This window comes from Caloenas nicobarica, chromosome 1 (genome assembly GCF_036013445.1).
Source record: "Caloenas nicobarica isolate bCalNic1 chromosome 1, bCalNic1.hap1, whole genome shotgun sequence".
Lineage (NCBI taxonomy): Eukaryota > Metazoa > Chordata > Aves > Columbiformes > Columbidae > Caloenas > Caloenas nicobarica.
Genome location: NC_088245.1, coordinates 149,322,002 through 149,347,227, shown reverse-complemented (window position 1 = coordinate 149,347,227; position 25,226 = coordinate 149,322,002).

The following is a 25,226-nucleotide window of genomic DNA, read 5'->3' as shown; positions in this document are numbered from 1 at the left end:
ATAAGGCCCTAATGATACTTTGGCAGTGTTGTAAACACAAGAATCAGAAGCAATTATTGTCATTATTGTTCTGCAAGTACTTTCCATGAATACCAAATGGATATTACTGTCCAGCTCCTTGGCACATAGAAATCCTGTAAAGAATCAGTTGTCAGTCAGTAAGGTCTGGCCGGCTGCTGTTAACTACATTTGTCTGAAATGCAGCGTACCTAAAGACAAAGCCCGTGAGTTATTGAAAGCAGGATGATTGTTGATTTAAAAATTCTTCTTTGTCTTTTGCAACCCCCCAAATGATGTTAAATAAAGCCTATGAGAAAGTTTTCACATCCTGTGAGATGAACTGTTTGTGTGATGACTATGATTAAAAATGGAAACGGATTCTCTGCCAAAAAACCTGCCCTTCTTTGTGTGAAACCCACAAAGGTGTGAATATCCCAAATAAAAGGTGGTGTGAAAATAATGACAAAGACCCCCCCAGCCATTAGAGGTGACCCACGGCTAGTTTCCAAGGATGCAGGACGAAAGGAGCATTCATCCCCATCATGTTTACCTCTCCAGAGTTTGTACAGGTCCCATAAACTCAAGTCATGCTGGTGGTCAGGTCCCACTCCCGGTGACAGCCCCGCTTGCCTTCCTTTGGCAGTCTCACCTCCCTCACCAAACCTCACCGCTTTAGACGGTGCCAGCCAACAGCAGCATTTTGTGGTGGGTGTCATGTTGTTCTTCAGATGCCAGGGTGTCATCGCGAGCGGGAACAGTGTGGGTCTGACTCTCTGAATCTGCAGAAAGAAAAAGAAAATGTAAAAAAACCCCAAAAACCACAAAAAACAAACCCCAAACAGTAAGCTTTACTTTCCAAATGTGTTCAATTCTTCTTTCCTCTCCTTGATATTTGGGGCGTGCAGCACCCTATACCATGTGGTTTAACATTTTGTTCTCTATTTGTAGGTCAACATTTCCATGATTAAACTTCATCCTTTATTCAGCCTGTTCTGGCTAGGCTTTGCAGCACATGTGATATAAGCTGTTTTCACAGCTAGTAGGCCAAATCTTACTCTGGATAAGGGAGCCAAACATATGTGACTGAGTCAGACACTTAAATCAGCTCCCTGGTAAATGGGAGATAACTCCAGGTGCAGTGTCGAACACTGAGAACCAAAAAAGTGGGAAGGGTGGCCAACGTTCCTCCGTATGGGAAAGGAGACATCCTATGCACACAGACAGTGAAATCATAGCCCTGCCCAAAATTTTCTCTCCCACATTTGCCTGAGGATACAGAGCCCTCTTCACTGAAGTCATCAGGAATCTTTCCATTGACTTTGGTGGGCTCGCGGTCAGGCCTGCCCGGGGCAAGCTCAGCTGCAGCTGGGCATGGAATGGGATTGCACAGGAGGGGCACGGGGAGGGAGGAAGCGAGGCCCCTCTTGAAGACCCCCTCTTGCACTTTTGGCACACACAGGGTAGTTGAGGGCACATGGAGCACCCCGCCTACGGCACCACGTTCCTTTCAGTTGCCCTCTCTTCATTGCCTTTACATATGCAGCTCATTTACTTGCTGAGGCTGGTGACTTCTTTTGCCTGGTGGCGGGTATCTGTTGCTCCAGCACGGGGCTGGACTGGGCAACCTCTCCTCATAAATCAGGGGAACAATTCCTGGAAGTGCTGGCTGCCTGGCGTGAGCATTACCCAACCAAGTAATCCTCAGTGCAGAAGACTGGCATTAAAGGACTCTCTTTCTGGTTGTGTGGCCAGCAGCCCTCCTTCTCTTGTCCTTCTTTGTGACTGACCGTAACTCTGGTAAGTACAGGACTTTTTAAGTCCAAATGGAAGAGCCAGAGGAGTAGGCAGGTGTCATATATGATCTTTGCTGTGTGACATTCCTACTTTCAGCACGGCTGGACTGGTGGTCCTGGTCCTGGCTGTTGGGTTGCTGCACAGTAAGTACCAGGATTGACTAGAGAGAATTGCAAAGAAGAGCTCCTGCAGCGAGTCCAGGGAGGACAGGTTTTCCTCAGATGGGCAAGGCTGTATCCATAAAGCTAGAGAGGACTGTGCCTCATTTATTACTTGGTGATGAACTGCGTCATCATGCAAGGGAGCTGGCAATGAACCTCCCTTAGCTAAAGGAAATACTGGGAAAGTAGATAGCAGGACCTTCAGTGACTTTTGCTTTTATCTTTTTTTTTTATGGCACTCACTCTTTATCTTTTGTTCATTTGCTTTGATTTTTTCAATAGCTTTTTTCATTTGGAAAAAAAGTCTCCTGCCCAAACCTAAATCTACTTGCTAGATCACCAGTAGATAAGCTCAAATAATGACTATTGTGGCTGTGTGAGCACTGCGTTATCCACTGTTGAGAAAGCCCTGTCCTGATAAAACACATGGTGGCACTCAGGAAGAAGTGGATGCACTGCTCTGAGGCTTTGAGGACCAGCTCTACGGTTGGGCAAATCTCGTGGCATGTGTGTGGGCATCTGATCGACTTCCCTGCCACTGTGTTGGGAAGGAAAGCCTGTTGGCCACAGCCAGAAAGTTGCTGAGGACTTAATAGAGAGTAGGTGCTTTCAGTGCTTGGCATGAAGTTAGTGGATGTTGTCCTGAAGTGAGGCACAGAAGTAGATGATCTCGTCTGCTGCGCCTGACGACGTGAAATGGTGCAAGGCAGAGGGAGGAAGAATCTCACACTCCTGGAAAGCAACAGGGAGAGTACCATGATCCTGCCCTCATTGGTGTGAAAGTTAATTAAGAATATGCTGGAATAAATCCATATGTGCTTCAAAGACACATTGGTGTCAAGTTAGTGGAAAGGAGAGGGGAATTCAGGCCAATAAGATCTGCTGATAGGGTCAAGTGGCCTCCCTGTCCCTGGGTCTTCCTTTTGGAAACACAACTGCACTTTGGCTTAACTTTTAAAAGTGTGAGCCAGATCGTGATGCTTACAGAAAGCAAGAGGAGTGGAAGAAGGTGGGAAAGTCCTGTGATCAGGGTGCGAGAAGATCACACCATGTTATGGTGATGTGAGGTTGAGGAAAAGCAAATTAAGCTTTTTCTCTGCAGTTATATAGACAAAGGAAGTTAAGTCACCATTTTCTTATGCTTAAATAACAGTCTCCCTTTTCCATGGTGTAAAAGATCTCAGGATCACACAGGAATGAATTAAGACCGTGGTACTAGATGTAGTTTTAATTTAATGAAGAGACAGTGTATTCTGTATTATCTTTTCTCTTGTTTTTGATTGTCTTTTTGGGGGGGGTTGATATTACTGTAAGTAAATACATTTGTCTTTTGTTTCATTTTCCCCTTGTGACCTATTTCATTTAATTAGAAGGAAATGTGTAATAGGAAACGAGTCACATCACACTGGGCTCCATCCAAAGCCTGTGAAATCACCAGGAATCTTTGTCGGGCTTTTCATAAGCACCAGATCCAGCCCAGCAGAAAAGAGGGGCTATTTCCACCTTATCTGGAAGAATGTGTGCTGCCAGCGTAAAAATATTACAGCCTTCATTTTAAGATCTGGCCCAGATACTAGGGAAGGATTTTGCTACTGCATATGCTTCTCAGTGCCACATGTTTCACATCTGTGGCAGCACGTTAAAGGATAAAGGTTCCTAAAACCTTAACTCTGAATATACGTATAAAAAGAAAGTACGAATTAAGGAAAAGATAAAAGATATTGATGGAAGTACAGGAGATGCTCTTTAACATGCATATTATTGACTCAATAGATTGTTACGGCTTCAGAGCTATTAGGGTCTGCTGTGTCAATGTGTACTTAGGGACTGTTTAGTATGCAGATGGTTGACATGACAGACCAAAGCCATTACAGTCTATCATGTCAGGGGGGATACATGAATACACACTTTGCCAACACTGTAAAAAGTCCCTTTAAAATACAGTTGCTGTGCATACTTAGCTGCTTTTAAAAATAATTTAATAGGTTTGGTTATTCTGATGCCCAGAGACCAGAGAGTCTGGATTTATCAGCAACAAAATTTAATTCCAAATCAAGCCATTTTCCATGTAGAATGTGCAGTCAGGAGGACAGGGTGTAATCTCAGTTACACAGCTCCTATCAAATCTTGTAAAATTAGCTACTGCACTTGTGCGTGTGTAGAAGAGATCAGAATCTATCTGTCGGCATGTGTCTTTTTGAAGAATATAGTTTTGTCTTTTTGAGGGGTAAGGGAGAATGTCGTCTCTTTTTTCATTCAAATAATCTTCAGTAGCAATTAAATAGCTTATGCTACCTAAGAGATCAGTTATTACAAGATAAGCAGCATGACAGTTTGGAAAAACTGAATAAGTCTTTGATTATTTACTAAGTTTTGATATCTGCTATTTGCCTCAAAATGCTAAAAAGTGAAGTATAAGATACAAACATGAAAGGCTCATTTGATCATCATAAGGAAAGGAATCAGTAGTTTTGCTTTCTTTTCCTCAACAACTTATTTTTTATTAAAATAGCAAAGCCAAGTCTTGTGTTTAATAAGATATATTTTTTTCATTTGAATATCAAATGGAAAAATACAATTAAAATATTCCTGCTTTTACATTAGTTGTAGGCTATATTTCAGTGATACGTATATCTAAGAAGCTCAGCATACACATTTGGTATATATTAGATGCTTCTAACAGATGCCCAGACCTCTTCCCCTGATTTTTAATGTTCTCTTTTTATGGCAGCGATCCAGGGACATTTTAATTTGCAAGCCTGTGAACTTGGAAATAATACTTGTAGTGGGGCATTACATCTAGCCCATTGCATCTAAGTTTATTGTCATGTGTCACCTAGCTCTGATTTTAGCTGATTTGCTGGACTGAGGCACACCACGCAACTCCAGCATGAAATTCCCAGAGCGAAAGCACTCTGCCTTGCAAATAATAGCAACCGCCACACATTATAAAGGCCTTTCCTCTTATCTGTGGGACAGCTGGGGGACAAATCTTGCAAAGGAGAAGTGCGTTTTCAGGCAAATGTGATGGTTGATCGTCTGACGACTCTTTTTAGCACTTGTTACTAACAGGGGGACCGTCAGGGCAGTCGGGATGTGGTGGCCATGGGTAGGGCAAGTGCCAGAAGGTAGAAAGCACAGAGCGGACATATCTCATAACCTGTCAGACATGTGTTCCTGGGTCCTCTGTGAGATTTCAGCAGTGAGGCAGGAAAGCCAGGAAAAGCTCAAGGGAAGAAAGGGGTCCAGGAAAGCCAAGGAGGTGTCTGCTTCTTACAGCTGCATGGATTCACCCCAAGCTCCAGGAGAGGTCTCTGAGGGGAGATGCCTCTCCTTGCGCTGAGTTACCTCTGAATTGAGGAAGGACCAAGCAGCAAGACCATGAGCTGCAGGAAAACATATAATTTCCTCAAACAGCATTATCTGTGCCTGTGGGAAAGGTGTGCTTTGCTTGCTCTCCAGCCCTTGGAAGGTGGGTGCATCCCTCTGGTTGCCTCTTGGCAATGGGTAGTGACCATGGCCTTGGGAGCATCAGTCCCCGCACCCCTTCCTCCTCCACATCTGGCTGTGCAGGGTGGCTGTGGGGGCATATCAGGCTCTGCAGGGCTCTGCCCTCCCCCTTCCTCGGGGCAGCCCTGGGAGCTCCATGTCTCTCTCTGTGTACCCACGTGCAGGGAAACATCAGCTGGAAGAGGCACGTATGAGGATGCGACGCAGAGCGCTGTTTTACCTGGTGCTAATCAATAAAGCAAAAATGAAGCTTTTTGACAGCACTTGTAATTTTGACTGCTGAAATGGTGTGCCATTTCTTTGAATGCGGTACGCTTCTGTGCCCCATTAAAGCATGGTTGGCATCGCTTTCAACTATTCACAAATGCTGAGATGTTGAAAAATGTAGCATTTACAAAAGATACATCTGGTGTATATTTACAAGGCTCAGGAATCATTTAAAGAGTGCCTGTGCCATCACCATATTAGGAGAAAAGTTAGTCCCAGCCCCATATGTGAAATCAGTAGTCACGTGTGTGCTGGCTGAAATTCCACTGATATGATATAGTGTTTTGGGGTATTAAAAGTGAACATAGCATACTGGGTATAATACCCAAATGAGACCAGTATAGACGTGCATAACACGTTTGATAATTGCCAGTATGCACCTGTTTGAATCTATGTGGTCAGAAGAGGACTACGGGTTTTGAGGGGCAAATGTTTAATTTTTTAACTAAAGAAGAATCTTCGGCTTCTAATTATGAGATGCCACCATGTTTATTCCTGTTCTTCAATGAGAATTGTAAGAGCTGCCTAGGAATTGAGAAAAAAGACATTGAACAGCTTCCTTTATATCACATAACATGTTGAGGACAAAAAAGTGTTTGTCTCCTCCTGCCAGTGCAATATCACTTAAGCTACATTTGAAAACTATTTTTTAATTAATGTGATGGGTCATGTTTTCACCACACTAAGGCAGGAAATTCAAGGTAAACCAGATACTCCCTTTCTCAGTCACACAAACATGAATTAAGCATGTAGCATCAGACTTAATTTCAATTTCTGGGTCTGTAATTGAATCTAGCTCAATGTGAACTTTTTTTTTCCTACACCATCACATTGATATCTGGATGTTAGTGACATTATTTAAAGCAACAAATCAACCTATAGGACCGTGTTCAGCTATACTTTCTTTATGTCATTTGACAGTAAATGGAATAAAAAAAATGCTACTTTTCTCTAGGGGCAGATTTGTTAAAGGGTTTTCATCTTTTGTCAAGATATTTAATCTTGGAATGTTACAAAAAAATTGCACAGTTTGTACAAGTGCAGATTTCTGCATGCACAGTTTGCCTGATTGCTAATTTGGATGAACGCTCTTAGACTTAACACCGACAAACGAGAGAGGAAAGATAATTTCTGCATATATCCTCTGAGTCAAGTATGAGTCCCTGAACTCAAAGGGAAGCAGATATCCACTTTTTGGGCTGAAGGCTGTCACTCTGGATCACCCCATACATCAGTCTCAGCTCATGCATGCCAGTGCGAACAAATCCTAACAATGAGCTGTTGCGTGATGCCAGCAGAAATGAACGTTTCTGAAAGCTTTGGGGTTTTGGACAAGGCAGCTGAAGCTGACTCTGCGGCACTCTCCACTTCTGACTAACCGAAGAAGAGTGAGATTTTGGCACAAGCCTCCCATGTAATGGGCAATTTTGAACACACCTTTGTTTTCCAGCAGGCTGAGTAAAGCTGATATGGGACTAAGAATTAAACCAAAATACCCAACCATATTATTTCCTCAGAGGGCCTCACTGCAGGATAATCTATCCAAAATTATTAGCACTCCTAGTAAGTATCATTAATTCCTGGTGGTAGTCCTGCACCTCCATCACAACAGCGATCATGTGCTGGGATGTCTCCTGCTCAGGACGTCATACGCTTTTGGAAACGGATGATTGTTTAATTGACAGATTATAAAGATGGGCTGACCTATTGCCTTTTTGTGTTTTGCTTTGCTTCAGTGGCCTGGACTCTCGCAGCGTCTTAGTAGCTTTTCTGATCCATCACGTCAGGCTGGCAGCTGTGCCTCTGCGCTTTGCCTGCCTGCCCACCGTGAGCCAGATTTCAGACGCATGGAGTACCCTCCTTCCTTGCTCTCCTCTCACCAGAGAGCTGAGTTTGCCCACACCTCTATTAGATGGCTTGATTTTAACCAGAAAAACTCCTTTCTCCCACGGGTCCTCTCAATCCTGGGTGGCGGGTGTGTGAGGACAGAGGAGGGCACATTCCCAGATGTCCTTAGGTGTGTGCTATGCATCCGAGATCAGGGTCCTGCCTGACATCCATGGACTGAACCCCCCCGCCCTGGCCCGGTGAATAGTCCTCCTCAGTATTGTGGCTGTTTTCATTTGGAGATATTTTCCCCATGCTGTGTAACTTCTGCCCTTACCGTGGACTTCCTGCTTCCTTCAAGCTTAATTTGTCTGTGGCATGCAGACCTGCAAAAGGCAGCGTCTCAAACTAATCAACTCCATTTTACACCAGTCCACCTGCAAAAATTGTCCTCGGAAGTTTCCACCCCCTCCCCAACACTAGGTAAAAATGCTTGGGAAATGGTTGATTTTCTATAAGCAAATTTTCAAGAAGGAATAGATTTTTTTACTGCCAAGCTGTATAATAGGTGTTTTTGAGAGGTTGTTAACTTCAACAGTATAGTCAAAAACAGTGTTACACCCTACACTGCATCCTTCGTTAAGCAATTAAGATACTGATAGGCTTTTACATTTATTTACCTTGATGGAAAGATATGTTTACTCAACCTGAGTACAAATCAACATGAGGAGGTGGAAGTTCAGAGTAAATTTGACTAATGATGTTGTGTTTTCATTCTTAAAAGAAAGAAAAAAAAAGCCTCCCTGCTTTTGATGCTATTTTATCTTCATTGGAAGGGATCCGAAATGATCCCAACTGTCATGTGAGTGCTCAGTTAGGCTCAGATCCTCTTTGATTGTAGCTGAACGTCTCTCTCCGTTGGCTCATACCTTTTCTTATATGAATAGAACGTACAGCATTTCAGGTTGTTTATTGAACAGCTCTTTAACTCTTCCTCTGTGGATGCTCTCATGATTATATCTTTAGGCAAAATATGTGCTGCGGCCACCTTTGCCTGGGGAGATGTTGATGCAGCCATGTCGCTGATGTGAAGGAAGAATTTCCTCTTGGTTTCAGAATAACTTTCAAAATACAAACCTGATTGGTACAAGTCATATCTCTTTCAGTGAACCTTAATTATCTCTCCTTTTCTTTCAGATCCACTCTGTTCTCCAGTCATGTTACATGGATTTCTCTCTCTCCAAGCAATTCTTCCGCATCCCCTTGAATGGCATCTACCGCACGTGAGCATCCTCCACCGTCTCTAAGATACTTTTGTTGTTTTTCTTTTTTGAACATTTGTTTTTTTGAGATGACATTGATAGACATGAGGCCTAAGTCTGGAGATGTTTTGTGGGTAGAGCTCACATTTATTTTAGTATGTCGAGCAGTTTTAGGATCCGATCCATATTGAAGACTAGCATGGCGTAATGAGGCCCGGGCATATAAAACAATATGTATTCTAACACAGCTCACTCAAAACAAATATGTTCTCTTCTCTTTGGCTGGAATAAACAAACAATATCCATTGTGTTTGGCACGGCTCTCCTGCGCCGCCTTGCGCACAGAAGAGCTTGGCTTCCCAGTTCAGGTTTCAAAGTAAAAGAGGAGAGATTCAGGCTAGGCATGAAGAAGACATTTCTTACACTGAGGGTGGTGAAACACTGTCCCAGGTTGCCCAGAGAGGTGGGAGATGCCCCATCCCTGGAGACATTCCAGGCCAGGCTGGACGGGGCTCTGAGCAACCTGGTCGAGTTGAAGATGTCCCCGCTCAGTGCAGGGGCGTTGGACTGGGTGACCTTTGGAGGTCCTTTCCAACCTAAGCTATTCTCTGATTCTCTGATTCTCTGATTCTGTGATCGCCACCTTGCAGTGTGAGCCTTGCCCAGACAACCCTATGACTGATGCTTATCCTAAAAGCTGACATTGGATCTGGTGTTAAGTCCTAGGTGCTTTATGGGAGAACATTTCTCACTGCAGATGTACTAAAAGGGGTCCCTGTGTTCCTCAGTCTAATAAGGCTGACTCTGGATCACAGGTGAGTTTTGCACAGGGGAAAAGCAGAGGATCAGTGTAATAGTAGTTGCAAGATAATGTCACACTGACCTGCAAAATCTTCTCTTCTGATAGCTGAATTTCCTTGTGATAAAAATTGGCAGCGGCATGAAAAAATTGTGATGACTTGAGGTGGAAACATTAGCCATTCAAAACGCACGTGTGAGATTCATTGTCTCTGTGAACCACAACGAATTTGTGTCCAGGTGTTCCTTCTGCAATTGAACTCAAACTTTTATGCCATTCTGCAAAACTGTTACACTCTCCTGTAACTTGTGCTGGAAGCAGAGTGAGCTGTTTTGGCACTGAAATGATTTCATTGTTAGGCTAAGTGTTACACAGATGGCATTCTTAAATGTAAAACTCTTTTTATGATTCTTTCGATTTCATATTTATTTCATTAGATCATTATTTATGTTAAAGAGACACTATTAATATGAAACGTGCTCAGCTTGAAAGAAAATGTTGAGAGGAGTTTCAGGTATCTGATCCTTAATCCTTTAGTTTTTTGTGTTTCACATTTTCCTATTTAAAATGGGGTTTTTTTTGTGTCTCTAGGTGCTATGTGACAGATTCACACAAACAACAGAGGGGAAAGAGCTTCACTTAACTGATTAGAGGAGAGAAGCAGTGAAAGGCAATATGCACAAAGCGCTGCCAAGTTCACAGAGCAAAGGAAAAGATAAAAAATAGCATCATTCGAGCAACCTTTTTTTTTAAAATTTATTTAGAGTAATGTGAAGTATTTCTTATACTAGCAGCAGGGAAACAATTTTCAGGCAAAAATGTGATTTCTTAATCAAGGGTCTCTAATTCAAAATATATTTATTTAATAAACAGTAATTACGATAGCTGCAACTACTCATTCATATCAATAATTCATTCAGAAGTAAACCGTATCAACATATTAACATCTATTTTTCCACTTAATAGGCTGCGATTTAAAATAAATGTAAATCGTCATAATAATTCAGCTCCATATGCTGGGAAAAGAAAAGTCACCTTAAACCAGATGCATATTGTGAAAAAAAAAGGGGAAGACAAGTTGTTCTAAAGGAACAGCATATGGGGGCAGATCTTAAGCTGAGGTAAAGATGCTCTGCTTTGTAGATGTCAACATAGCAAGGCTGAGTTACACCAGATGACATTCTGGTCAGTAATTTTGAAGAACTGGATGTTTTAGAGGGTTTTCCACTGAGTTATATATGGATTTCTTCCTTTAATAAAAGAGATAAATATGATTTCTTCCAGTTTTAATCGGGAAATGGCAATAAAAGTGATCAAGAAATATAAAGATTTTTATGCATGGAAACACTAGGCTGTTTGCCTGAGTGATGGCTTGGCTCTGCACGTGTACATGCTTGTGTGCATGGAGCTATATTTATTTTTTCCTGTTGCTGGCTAGTTAGCCAAACCCTTTCCTAACTTGTATCCTAACTACCCACCTTGTTTTGTCAGCTGACAGCTCTTTTTAAGCTCCCTAACCCATCAGGACTCCCACAGCAAGCTCTCTTGAAAATCTTTCTTTCTGTTCCCTGCCTGAGGTCCACAGAGTGGCATTTGGAGGCTGCAGAGCACAGTGGCACTGCTTAGAAAAAATATCTTTTTTTTTTTTTTTTATTTGGGCATAGGAAAAAAATGATGAAGGGCTCGAGCCCCAGTCGGCATGTGCTACGGCTGCTAAAGCATCTCAAGCACTTGGTGCAGATTTCCTCTTGCGGCTTTTCTGCTTTCAGCAGGTGAGGCCAGAGCCCGTGACGGGGAGTGGAGTGTCACCGCACTGCCTGTTCTGCTCCGGCGTTTGAGCTAGCGCCGATGGCACACCCTACGGGCCTCGTCACAGGCTCTCTTGTCCTCGTCACAGGCTCTCTTGTCCTCCGATGTGCTCAGCAAAGCCCTTTTCCTCCCTCAGACAGAGCACCCTGTGTTCTGTCTGGAAAAATAAAGCCCCGCACCCCTTCTTCCCCTGAGCTCTGGCAGTGATGCTTTCAGGGGATGTCTGGGGGAAGTGGCTGTGGGCACGGCGCAGGTTAACCCTGCAAAAAGGTGTTTTCACAGCCTCGCAGATGAGTTTTGCAGCCTGGGCTGTTACTGTGTTACTCTCCCAAGGATGCAGGTGCTGTCCCAGCTGTGACTGCCCTGCATGTGACAGGGTTGTATGGCCACAGTGCAGGCAAATTAAAGTGGTACCTGACCTTTTGTTTTTCCAGCCTCTGCTATGCTTTGTGTTGTTAACATTCCTTCAGCAGTTTTAAGGAGAAAAGTGAGTCATCTTGTTTAATTTTCCCTATCCTAATAGAGAGGAGCCACGCTTTTTCCACAAGTTATTGCATTATTCCTCTCTCCGGTGTGGCTCTGATTTAGTGCTGGATGAAGCTCAAAAGGAGGATTAGTGTAGATATACTCCCATATGCTTGGATGCATTTCTGAACTCTGTCTGTATCATCCTCACTGCTTTTGATGGAAAAAGCTGGGCTATAAACCTGATGAGAACAGGCTTCCATGCAAGATGTTTAGTATTTCCTGCTTCCATTCGGGCCAGGAATACAGCACATCCAGCCGCTTTTGGCCCTGCAGCTCTCAGTCACGGGCTTGCCTGAAATTCAGAAAATCTCAGTGGCAGAAAATGAATGGGGGAATAAAAGTAAGTTGATTTTTCTCCACTTCAATAAAGGCTAGATTAGGGTTTAGTTCCGGCTTTGGCAGAAACTTTGCTGGGGGATGGGCATAGGTAGAATGTTTTTATTTTAATGGAATTTATTCATCCTTCTTTTAGATGGTCACACTGGAGTGTGAGTCCATTTTTATGCTCCTGTGTAAAATAACCTGTGCTGCTTTTTAAGAGCTGCACCTTCTGGGAAAATTAGGGCTGACTGTAAAACCCCAACTGTATTGTATTCAAGAAAATCAGGAGTACAAGAAGAGAGAAAGAATAGAAAGAGCAAAAGAGGGAGAGAGGGAGGCTTTCCTAAAGGTAGGATGCTACAGTGAGTTGTGCTGCCTCTTGGTGCCACACATGAGGCCTTCACTATATCTAATACCTGGTCATTTTTCTAGCTGGTAATCAAATGTTAAGTAGTCAAACACCAAGCCACATTGAAATTGGTCCTAAAACTGCTGTTCTTCTACCATTTGGGGGCTTTCTTCTATAGTTGTTATTTTTTTAAAAGAATTTCCCAATAGTACTGTAATCAGCCAATCATTTTTGCTGATTTTCCTTTCTCCATTACGTGGGTTTCCGAGTTTATGAATGAAAGGCTATGTTTTCTCAACCAAATCCACCACTCCTTGGTCTGTTAGTAAACTAATGTTAACTTACACGATTCGACTGAAATTTCAGGCTCTGCCAGCTGGATGCTTGAGGAGTCCAAGCTGGTTAGGTAAAGAAACACCTTCCACACATGCCCGGGCCCGGCTCCCACGTCGCTCCACAAGTTCCTATCAGTACAAAGGCTGACATTGTCTGCAAGGAGCAACTCAGATTACGTCCTCTTCCAGCTGCGTTGCCCCTGACCCTGCTCCTGCCCCAGGCTGCCCACGCTCTGCCCTCCCCGCACGCACAGAGACCTCAGCTGCAGCCCACTGCCTGCCAGTGCGGAGTCTTGTCTTGAGGGTGGCATTGGACGCATTTTAAAAGGCAGCACAGGCGCTATGCAGGGATAACACGGGATGATTATTTTAGGGCAGATTTTCCCCTAAAAAAAAAAAAATAATGGTTCTACACACACGCAGTTTGATCTTCATACAAAGGATTTATATAAGAACTCTCTTCTCCCTGTCGGTTACAAAAAAATAAAAGCGTGCTGGTGGGATTTAGGGAAGTGTGCGGTCTAGAGGATAGCAGCAGACAAAAGGAAGGTTTTCTTCTGTCTTCTAAGAACATCTGCACAGCTGGGGCTCTGGCAGCGCTGCGGTGAGAAAGCCTAGGTGTTGCCTGGCCGGGGCAAGGGACAATGTCTGTTCGGCACCCTCCTGACACACAAATTTGTCCAGTGGTTTTTAGAGCACTCCCCAGCCCTGTCCCCTGCTGTGTACACACAGACTTATATGCATTATTTTGCCATCAAATGCCTGGCTTTGGGAATCTGCCACCTTGGAGGTGAAATGTACGTAAAGGATCTGAGAGCAAAGGTGAAGGAATAAACTGTGACTCCTTTACATGCTAAAGCAGATGTAAAACAGGCATTGCTGCAGTGGCTCTAGACTAGCACAAACCAAACATCCCAGCTCCTAGATGCCCTGCAAAAATGTGCCTATAGCTCGGGGGGGGAGAGACTTACCAACAGGTCTCCTACAGAAACAGCCTTCACAGCCTAGCAAGGACCCTGCAGGATAGAAAAGATGCTGCATTTTGGCACCTGCACCCCCAAAAGTGTTTCTAAGGTCAGGTCACCACCTATCAGTGTGGCATTGGCTGACACTGTCTGATCTGCTCTGTGGTCTGAAGGAAAAGTGTGTGTGAGTCTGAAGGTGCTTAGCTTTTTGTCTGTCTCAGACTGGCCCCATTCAGCCATCTCTGCCCTCCCAGGGAAATGAGTCTCAAATCCAAAGCCAAATCCTAACAATACAACCTGTGTGCTTGCCCCTAATATAGCATGATGCTTAAAACTGAATATAAGTAAGGGATGAGGCTTTAGATCTTCCTCAAATCTCAGTGTAACTTTGAGGTTGTCAGACAGTGCTGAAGTGAGAGATCTGGAGTAGGAAAATTAGTGAACACAAAAGTCATGATATTTACTCAGTTTATGCATTTTCTCTCTTTTTTTTCATAAAACCTGCATAACTGGCGTGTAATTGTTTTGCTAAGTGAGCCTTGAAAGCAAAAGTCTTGATAGCTGTCACATATCTTCTTTGTAGTACAGTGTGTTGTCCTTAGAAGCTAATCAGTAGAACTTGCTCAGAAGAACTTTATCAGCAGAACTGAGCACATTGTCAGTGCTTAACAAATAATAAATTATAATAATAACAGCAGTTCCTTTTGACACAACCTATCAAACTTTTGCTTTGTTTCTAGGAGTGCCTTACTTGCCTCTAGTTAGTATTTAATACCTACTACAGCTCTGCTTACTATGGTTGAGAGGACTGGTGATATGACCTAATAGGGTGGAAGTATTGATTGAAATGAAATTTTGACAAATGGCAGAAAAAGAATCCTGAGAAAGTTCTTAGTCTGTTCCTTTTCGCTTACCGGTGTTGCTTGTAAGACTTAAAAATTGAATTCAGGAATAGATTTGATCCACTCAGTTGTTAAAATGTAAAATCCTATGCTTACAAGTTAATAGACTCACATCTGAATTTCCTCATAGTCGCTTTTTTAAAAGACAGACTCATTAGGCTTTCCTTACAGAAAGGTGAGTGTATCCAGAAGCACATCTGTTATTATTAATTATTTTTATTATAAGGAGCTTGGATGGCTCAGAGAATTGTTAGCATATCTAGGGCTATAACTTCTTTGTCACCATTGTAATTTGGCCAAGGCTGGGAGTTACTAACAATAATTTCATTTTCTGATTGTTTGTTAATTTATATGCAGTTAGTTGGTGGGTTTTATTCACTTTCAACAAGATGTATACACACGTTTTAAAGAAAACCACTGGGTCTGCTCTAAGCTGCCACTAATTGTCACAGGCTTAAATGGAACCATGTCAATTTATCCCGGTTGAGGATCTGACCAATGATCACAACTGGCATTAATTAGCAGATGCGTTATCAGACTCCGTGGAGCTGCCCCGGGTTGATTGACAACAGAGGCGCTCAGACGCCACAGCCGGTGGAGCTGTGCCAGTTTGGCAGCTGATGGCGCAGTGCCCGATGCCGGCAGGTGGAAAGTCCAGGTCACCCCTGATGGAGGCGCAGTGGTGGCTTCTGCCATTTCTCCCCATGCAGAAGGACCCCCAGAGCTCGGGGCAGCTGGTTGTGTTAAAACAGAAGCAACATGAGATATCATGGATGAGGGCAGGTGGGGAGGGGAGAGGGGGAGGATGCTCCAGCACTGAACTGACTCATCCCTGGAGCCAAGAGATTGTGCTGCTAGTGCGATGTGAAAGCCACCAGCAAATGTGTTGGGGCTCTGCCTTTCTGGGGTTATATGTGCACCACATAGAGCTCAGAGCTCAGAGCTGACACTGCAATGCCAGTTGCACATGTGTGACACAAAGGTGGTGGAGACACCGCTAAAAAGAGGGGATCCTAAAACCCTGTAAGATTTGGCAGGTGGCAGCTTCTGACACCCACAGTGCTATTTTGGCTATAAACTAGGAGTTTGGACCATGACTAGAGAAGTTCATCAAGCAGGTCATGTGGGTGAATGAAGAATGGGAACATGACAAATTTGAGAGGCTGCACCTTTACCTGGAGAAAGGAAGAGTGTGCTGTCATCCCTTTGTATTTATCTGGGTGCAGCGTGGGTTAAAATCAAGACAAAAACTTGAGTATTTGCACAATAACAGCCACCCCCTCTGCTTTCTCATTCCCACCTGCCACCACAGGATGGTGGAAAGAGGCAAGCTGCCAAGTTAATGCTGTGGGATCTTTGTAAACACTTCTGGTCTCTCAGCATTCACAGGACAAACCCAGACCTCATGTAGCTCAGGGAGTAATCTTTTCAACTACTGACAGTTTCAAAATGAGCTCAAGTTAACTGACCAGTGCTTTTTGGTGCACTGGGAAAAAAAAATCTTTTTACTGTGATATCTTTTTGTTGTAACCCAGGAAAGGAAAAGAACAGGAAAGTGAGAGCTAAATAGTACTGGGAATGGAGAGGTCTTCAGGCTGATCCCAGGCCTCTGACACAGCTGATGGGAAGATGCAGAATAGCTTAGGAGGGTGCGACAGTAAGCACCACTCGCAAATCCTCTGTGGCCCTTTCTGCACACTTTTGCCACCATTTTAACTGAGATGTGAAAAGATGTTTAGGCACATATTTGCTGTGACAAATCTGGGTCCTTCTCTGAATAGTCATCGCTGGGCCCAAAGCCACAAAAGGAGATGACTGTGACCCCTGTGAGATATAGATGTCCAAGTCCAGCATCCTAATCCACACATGCTCCAGGTTCATCACCCACATTTTGTTAATAAAGATCTCAAGACATCTAAAATCCTCTACTGCTTGTGCCTCTTGGCCAGGCAGTCACCAGCTCAGCTGAGCTGAACTTCTCAGCAGCTAATCCTGATTTGACTCCTCAAACTCTGCATTGCTTTGCCCACATGTCTACAAAGAGCACCCTGGCAAAGCATGTGTGGTACATGATGGGGACGGAGCAGTACACAAAGTACAGCAGCTGCCTTCACTGTCCTTCAGACTAAATACCTTCAAAGTCCACCTGAGCTTCAGGGGGTTCAAGCCCTTATCTCTTATCTGCAAAGAGAGTAGGAACCCTAACCAGGAAGCCACAAGAGAAATATTCATGGGGGAAGAGGTTTTCCATAATTCCTGCAGAAGTGGTGCTGATATTCATAAGGTTCTCGGAGAGGAGTTTAAGGCAATTAGGTGGAGACTAAGATATCTTCTCCAGCCCTTCTCTGCTGAGTTACCTTGCTCTACACTTGGCTGTTTTGGATTGGTACAAGATAGAGGATCTTGTTTGGTATACTCATTGCTACGTAAGATGTTTCTAAAAATATTGACTTCACAGCCTAATGAAAATACAGTGACTTTTCAGAAAAATCAGTGGAACATATCCTGCAAGGATATACAGATGTGATGATTATTGGAGTTTTAATTAAAATAGCAAACAAAATAAGTATTATGGTGTGTTACTATTTCTAAGATAACAACAGAATAAAGGTGCCCATTTCTTTCTTGAGTGCAATTTTCTAAATGAAAAAGTAAACATTAATATCTTCAGAGATCTTACTGATCTTGTACAATAATTTAGAAAAATATCTCTATTAGGTATAGTTATATATGCTTTTTGTTGGAAATGCAATCACAGGATATGCACATAGCTGCAATCTGTAGACAGATTAAGTAAATTAAATCACTCAATGTCTTTTTTCAATAGCTATAAAGTTAAAAGTAATTTGCAAAGAAAATACTCCGTTTCAATTGGTTTGTAATATCTGTTAATGATCTTTGGAAAAATTTCTGATAACACGCGGGAATTCCCTCAGGGACAGGGTTCTGAATAAGTGGATTTTTTTAAGTTTGAGATGTCATTAGCTAGTGATTTCTTTGAAGTAAAAAGCTGTTATGGAATAAATTGCAGAGGTATACAAGTGATCAGGACAATCATTTTTATGAATAATATACATTTTTTCCTCTGTGCTTTCTGCCTCCAAAAGAAATAATTTACAATCTGACTTGCCATTACAAACATACTGGAGTCACAACTGCGTGTGCATTTTGTGCTTACTTTAGGTATGTGCTCTGTCTTCATGTGAAAGTACAGATTGCTAGTGTAAAACTGCTAGCGTCAGGAGCTCATTTGCTCCTTTTATTTTTATTTTTTTTTTTCTTTCCCCGGTAGATATTTTTTTCAACCCACAAGGCTGATACAGCTTCCTATAACTGAAGACTCCAGAACAGCTCTTCCCTAGAAGACATCCTCCCTGGTTTCTTCTGGGACCTGTAAGATGACTGAAGTTGTAGGTAAGTACAACCATGGAAAAAAGGACACGCATCTTTTTAACAGTTCAGAAATGAACCAGAAATCCATCATGCATCACCAAAATAAGGTCACATTTTTCAGGACAAATGAGATCTCCTGGCCTCTGCCCCCATCTGAGGCTACCTGAAGCAGAAAAGAGCACCAGAGGCACCGCATACTACACCTGCCTGGGGGAACATTGTCCTGCTTCTGAGGTTCAGCTGTACAGTTCAGCAATGGGCAGCTGAGGATGAGCCTTATGTCTCCATAGGCTCCTGTGGGTGTGTGTGAGTTTAGGCGGGGACTGGGGACACTCTGAAGGGATACTGGTCTGGGCGATGGGGCAGTAGGACTCAAGGGTGTGCTGTCACATAGATCAAATATAAGGCTAGTTGTAGCTGTTGAGCCTTTGGTTTCCTCACCTTCCTCCAAAGCTCTTTTCCCTAAGACCTTGTTGATCTTGCTCTGCTTTTTCCTGATCTACAGATAGAGCTGTAAGACATACCATGCTAGCATGACTATGACTGTTGCTTCCAGGGTTCCCACACAGGGTTGGAGGAGGAAGGATTTGTCCAGCTGTAAGAGAGGTGAACAGCCAACAGTTTGAAACACCTTCTAGTCTTTCCTGATGCTCCAAAGGCCCAGTGCAGGAATACATATTTATCCTGATAATTCATCAGTAGGTCAGACAGCCCCTCACTTTCCATACGTAGAAGTTCAGTGGTGCTCTGCGAGCAATGCGATTTCCTTTTGGCTGTTTCTTAGCAGTCACTGCGACTGGTCAATCCTCAGATGCCTTGACTTTGACAGAGGTCAATACCAGACAATATGGAAGGAGACACCCTCCTCACTGCATGTTAGTTTACCATGGACAAAGATGCCTTCCTGACCCTGTCTATTGACTGGCATATGCTGAGAACTGCTGGGCTGATTAGACATTACATAATACCAGCTAGTAAAACTCTCATAGAGCATTTTTTTTTGTTTTTTTAAGGCTAGGAGCAACCGTTGTCATCTAATCTGATCTTCTGCATAATACATGCTACTGAATTTAACCCAATCTGAACTTTGTGTGAAGATTTGCTTTTAAGCCCCAAAATGCCTCCTCATTTAAAAATACGATGTTGTTTCTTGCAGTACTATCTGTGCAGCAACGAGTTCCATTAATTAATGGTACTTTGTTTGGAAAAGCAATACCTCTTATCCATTTGAAATTCGATACCTCTTTGTTTCACCTTGCAGGATAGGAAAGCTTTTTTTCCTTTGCTGCTAATTAGGTTGGAAGATCACAAGGAAAAAATGTTATTTATATCATAGTCGTGCTTAAGTAGAGCCCTGATGAAGCCTGGGGATCCCATAGCACAAAGTGAGGGAGACTGTGCAAGTCCTTTGGGGCTGAGACTGTTTGAATAGACAAACAGCACATTTTTGGGGGAGCTGAGTGATTTAACCGGAAAGTTGCCCGGCAGGTCAATGGATTTGTATATCAGAATCACCTATGCTTTTCTGGAAAACTTATCCAAAGTTTGAAAAAAGGTGTGGAAAAGTGCGGTTTCTAAAACTGAGACCAAAAAATGCGTTTGGGATATAGTCAGCAAAGGAAAAGAAATGTTGCTAATATGTAGCTCTGTGTTCTGTCTACCGTCCATAGGTCCCACTGGCCTCCAGTGGCTTAAAGTCCTCTTAGAGAACAGAGTACACTGAGGAAAGTACTGGCAATGTCTGCTTCATGCAAGGGCCCCAAAGCCTTCCAGAAGAACTGCTAGGTGCCAAGGGCATCTTCTAGATTTTCTCAGGCAACAGCACTTTTTAATGGAGTTTATGGAGAGGGTTCATGTGTGATTTGCAGTCCCATGAGGGTGAATCTTCCCTGAGAGGCAAGCTGGTCCTTATGTTCTTTATCTCTTCTCAAGAAACTTCCCATTCTTTTGACTTTTATCATTTTTATTGCCATTCTCTGGATTTGTTCTATTTCTACTTTCTTTTTTTTTTTTTTTTTTCAGGGATGAGGTGACCAAATTTGAAGACAGTATTCAAAGTGAGGATGTGCCACTGATTTATATAATAGCATTATAATATTTTCCATATTATTCTCTAAAACTCTTTTCTTCGTACAAACCCCATAAGATTCTTTTTAATTCTTTGAACTACAGTGCCTTTTAACATCTGTAGTTTACTCTGATCAGATTTTGACAAAGGAATAAAAGGCTCCATTTTTCCCATAGAATTTTATTTATTGTTTGAACTTTAGAGGAGAAATTGGTTAACTTACAATTTTAAATTCTTGGCAATGTAGACCATTGGGCAAGGATTTCATTATCAGCCCTTCTATACTTGTGTGAGGCTGAAAGTTGGTCTACAAGTTCTTGACTCAAAAGAGTTGTCTTTTGTATTATAAACACAGCCAAAGACTTAATTTGGAGCTGCCAGCATCCCCAAAGATGTCAGAAATGTCATTCACCTGTATGCCCTTCCTGATGAAACATGCTGGGGTGATGCATTTACATGCCGTTCACCCAGGACCATGCGTGTGTGCAAGTGGTACCTGAGTTCTGTGGTCTCCTGTTTACTGTACCACATACCTCCATGCCAAGTCAGAATAAGACCCCTTTGAAAATGAGGTGCTTGATGGCTGCAGAAGGTGAGGATCTCGCTTTCACGTCACAGCTGGGCATTATGCCTTCATCAGGGTATTAGAAAAGGCTCAGGGAAAACAGTTCCATCCTTTCTACTGCCTGATACACTTCCTGTAGCTACTGCCTTTTCTTGGAGTTACCAACCCAAGTGCTGACCCTGCCTGACCCTACTTATCTTGTAAAAGCTGACAAGATCACAGCCCGAAGCAGTATAGCCACAGGCTCAATACTGGCTACCAAAATGTCTGTTTAGTGTTTTCAAGAAACGCTGCTGTAAAGATTTACAATACCAGCTGCTAGATACATGGACAACACCAACGCACAGCCTTGACCCCTGAACATTCAGCCCCACTTACAGAGAAATTTGTGCCTCTCAAGGGGCCAACACTGAGCTGCCACAAAACAGTGATTCCCTACCTGCAAGTGAGCTGGAATTTAAGCATCATATGGTTATATACAGTTGGATGTTGGGTAAAAGTATTTGAAAATTACAGGTTTTGGTTCAGAATTTGTTGTTAGCTTCTTTCATCAGTTGTATTACTGCTTTTACAATAGAAAGAGCTCTGATGTTTCTCTGTAATATCTTTTTTTTTTTAAATTTAGTATAGAGAATTGTCTTAATTCTTCTGTGACCAAAGCAGTTTTTAATCAGAAGTTATTTTAGACAACCTGTAAGTTTCTTCCCTAGCAAACATTTTAGCTCCTCTGTATGAAAGCAAATGCTCATTTTCACAGATATCTCTAACGATAAACACGGGTTAAAACATCCAAGAAATACTAAGGGACTGATCTGGTTTAGTTGTATATACATTCGTACACAAAATCCTTCACAGTTCTTGCAGAGTGTGTTTTTTTTTTTCTTTTTTCTTTTCTTTTTTAGAACCGCAAAGGCATAAAATAGACATTGAGGTCCCTGGCTCCTGTCGGAAACTTCTGATGACTACAGCTGGAGTTGGATTGGGCCCAGAGAAACTAAATACACACAAGTAACAATGAGTTGGCCATACAAGCAAGGAAAATCACAGATAACAGGTGCACACAAATTAGCAGTGTACCTTTTAGGTCATCCAGTACAGCTCCCTGACACTGTGAGATTGTTTCCTATGGCATATTTTCTGTTTTGTGTGTCTAAATTAAATGTCTTAAGTGATGCCATGTCCCTAGGGAGAGATTGTGCTGCCTAGAGTATCTTGTTGTCAGAAGTTTTTTTTCGCTTTCTTAACATCATCATATTGCTCCTAGTTATGCCTTTCTCTTCCTTCATTGATTCTGTTTTACTCCAGTATCTTTAAACTAGGATGATGCTGTGTTTAGTCAGCCTTAAGCCAACCCATAGCTATTTAGCTCATTTAACCTTCCCTAACAAATCAGTCCTTTCAGTCTCCAGGTAATTCTTCCTCTCCTCTTGTCACACTCCTGCCTGTCAGTATGTTTTTCAGTTATGATATTTTGAAGACATGATGCATTTCTCTTAACTAATGACAGATCTGATCTTGAACTGAGCACCCTCAATGTCTTCTCACTGAAAAACCCTCCTGATGTGCCCAGGGGACAGCTGCTGGCACTCTGGACAGACACACAGGTAGAGTATCCTGCTTAGACCAATTCCTTGCTGTCTCTCAGCATATTGGCTGACCTCCTCCTATTAAAACCGTTAACTTAGTGATTCAAAACCCAAACATATGGTTTTGTTTTATTTTTCACAACGTTAGGAGACTGAGTAGCAAATATAAAAAAAGATCTTCGTTGCTGTTGTTGAGGTTTTCTGACTCTTGGTCATGGACGTCACAGTCTAAAATTACAGAAGACGTTGTCTAGTAACCATATCTGAGGAGAGTACATTGTAGAAAGTAATTATATACATAGACACAAGCCTAGGTGTTCAGGCAATAAATTCTGATCAACAAACATCACTCCTTTAGTGCTAAATGAGGTCTTGGTTGTAATTGAATGTCTTTACCTTTGTGTTCTGTTGGATTGGAGGAATATCATTTTAATCTGCTCTCTTTAAATTTTCATTAGGGAATGCTTCAGCTACCTGCAGCCTCATCTGACGGTGTTTAATGATATCAGCTAGCTCGGTCTTCTGTGCACCAGCAGGGGCTTCTTTAAATTGGTCAACTGTATTGAACATTATTTTCAACTTTAATGTACTTGGAATCAACCTTTTAAAATAATGACATCTATAAAGATAGTTTATATATATAGTGCACACACATACGTGCTTATATTTAAATGTGCATGTGAGTATGCTTATATATATGCTTAAGTGCACACATGTACAGAAATGCTGATCCTATTCACCTTCTTGAAACCATTTCAGCTAGTATTAACATAAATGTGCTGGTAAATTGGCAGTGTTACACATTTTTGTTGGAGTTTACTTCTGTAACATAAAATCAGAAAGATAAGCTGTGAAACTCATGCAGCTGATGACATAATGCTAGAATCTCGTGATGCTGAATCGCATATTTCTAGGAGTGTGGGATGGATGTTCCTTGCTGGAATAATTATACTGCCTATTGCAATATACATTTCCTTGTTTTCATGTGGGCACTGAGAGGTCCAAACCATTAAACGTATATGGTATAATGGGTCCTGTGTTCCTGATTTATTCTAAAGAAGGCATTAACTTTCTACAGTTGTTATATTGTATAATAAAGCCAACTACTCTAAGAATCTGTGATGAACATAGCAATAATCTGTGACAACATGCATATTTGCATCTAATAATGATGTCCAAATGTACACGTGTGCATATAAATATGCATATATGTATATACAAACACACATAGAGACGTATACACAAATTAAATGGAACCAATTAGAATGTGGCATAAATAGATTCAAAGCTTACCTGTTATGGCTATGCGAAGGAATAATTTGAGTTAGAAAGACATGCAAGAAAGCATAGCTCAAGACACTCCATTGGCTCGTTCCCATTATGCTCAACAGCGACAGGCTGTATGTTAAGACAGGGTACCAGCAGACATTCGTAATGACAGCTGGTTCAAAACAGAGCTTTCAAAATAGTGCAACACCCCTAACTTCCTTCCAAATCTTGGTGTTTGCCAGCACTTAACTGAGGCTGGTTCTTAAGGTCAGATGTTCAGATAAAAGTTACTCAGAAAGAATCTGCTTCTTTATGTTTGAACTGTGTGCATATTCAACATATAGGCTCTTTGTTGCCCATGAATTTGCATTTGAGCTCACACATGGATTATTCTTGGCTACTGCCTGCAAAAATGATGGATGTTTCTCCCTGATACTGTGCCCTATTTGCCTGAGATTGTCTTCTATCGAGTTCTCCACTCTCTCGTAGGTTACATAAACTGAGATCCAGAGAGTAGCTGTTTCTTTTTACTCGGACAAAAAAATCCCTTAGCCTCTCCGTTGACAAATGCAGGAAAAGTGGCTTCCCTTTAACATCATCCACATCACACCCACTATGCTCTGCCCACTAGGAACACAGCAAAAAACCCCCGAACTTCAGTTGTCCTATGTGACTTTTCCAAGTGGATGCATGTAGAATATGGAAAAAACCACACTCCTTCTTTGGAAGGAAATGGAAACAGAGTTTATATATTTGCATTTGAACTCAGTGAAAAACAACCAAGCACAGAAAGCAAGCTTGAAGACAGGACATGAATATAAGTAAAGCTAAATTTCACTAAGTTAAATTCAAGTGAAATGTACCACATTATAATTACTACACAGAACATGCGCTAATTAATTGTTACACTGTGCTGATGAAATGGTTGAGTATTATATATAGGGCAAGCCGAGGAGCTTACCCTGGGATGCTATTGACTTTGCTGAGAAGCTGGTATGTGGGGAGCACGCCATGAACAACCTTGAGAAAATGGGGCTGGTGAACTGATTTTCTCTTAGAAATAAATTTTCAGGGTGGTTAGAAAAATATTTTAAATCTATGATAAATTTTAGTTGTAGCACTGGACTACTAAGTGCATGCAGTGTGTTCAAAAGCAGTTTTTCATTTACCATGTCACTTGGGGAACCCAGGCACTAAACGTCAGACCTTCAGAGAGATTCAGACAATTAAAAGTGCTGCTGTTTGGGGATCTTCAGAACTGCCTGGACACTTCTCTCCAAATGAAATCAAGCAGACCTGGGCATCAGGGCCCTCCAGAAAAGTATTGACCACGTGCCTTTTGGGGACCTGTACCCATTTCAGGAGTATGGACTCTGCTTTAGCTGGAGGTGCCTCTGGAGAGATGTTGAGGGGAACAGGATGAGTCTGTGCTCATTTCTGGAGGACATATGGGTATCTTGCAAACCAGAGGCTTTTGCAGGGCTGCTTCCCTGCAGCAGTCTTGCTTGGCTTGCTG